The following is a 716-nucleotide window of genomic DNA, read 5'->3' on the forward strand; positions in this document are numbered from 1 at the left end:
AACTGTGCTTGTATGTCTCATGGAAATAGGTCAAAGCATCATTTGTGTCCATTTCATTAAAAGGATTGTTGTAGATTATTTCATCATTCCTCATCTCAAATATGAGTTTACGAGTTTTATGTGGCAACGTCAGTATTCTACATTTAATAAAGCTCCTGTACTTTGAGCAAAGCCAAATACTTGGCTTTGCTATTAGAAATGATCTTGCAAGCACATTATATTGTTACCATTAGTATCCATCAAACATTCAAGCCTTATATTCCATATTATACTTCCGATCCCATTATGTGTGAAAAGCTTACATACTACTATGGACCGTTTTAATATGCTTTCTTTAGAATTTGAAATTCCTCAGTATTTAACTTACTGACACCAGGTATATGCACCTCTCACTGTATTTTGCTTTATGAATTTTGTTACACGTAGATGGCCCCACAAGTGCTTAGTTACCAGAGAGGCAATTTGTACCCTTGTCTGACCTCAGATGCCTAACTCATTCCATGAAGTTTTAGGGAAAGTATTTTTTGTTTCAGTTGTTGGACTTATTATAATAATAATAATAATAATAATAATAATAATAATAATAATAATAATAATAATAATAATAATAATAATAATAATAATAATAATAATAATAATAATAATAATAATAACAATAATAATAATAATGATAAAAGTTTAAGTAATAGTAATAGTAATAACGATAATAATAATAA

This window comes from Penaeus monodon, chromosome 2 (assembly GCF_015228065.2).
Source record: "Penaeus monodon isolate SGIC_2016 chromosome 2, NSTDA_Pmon_1, whole genome shotgun sequence".
In the NCBI taxonomy this organism is placed as follows: Eukaryota; Metazoa; Arthropoda; class Malacostraca; order Decapoda; family Penaeidae; genus Penaeus; species Penaeus monodon.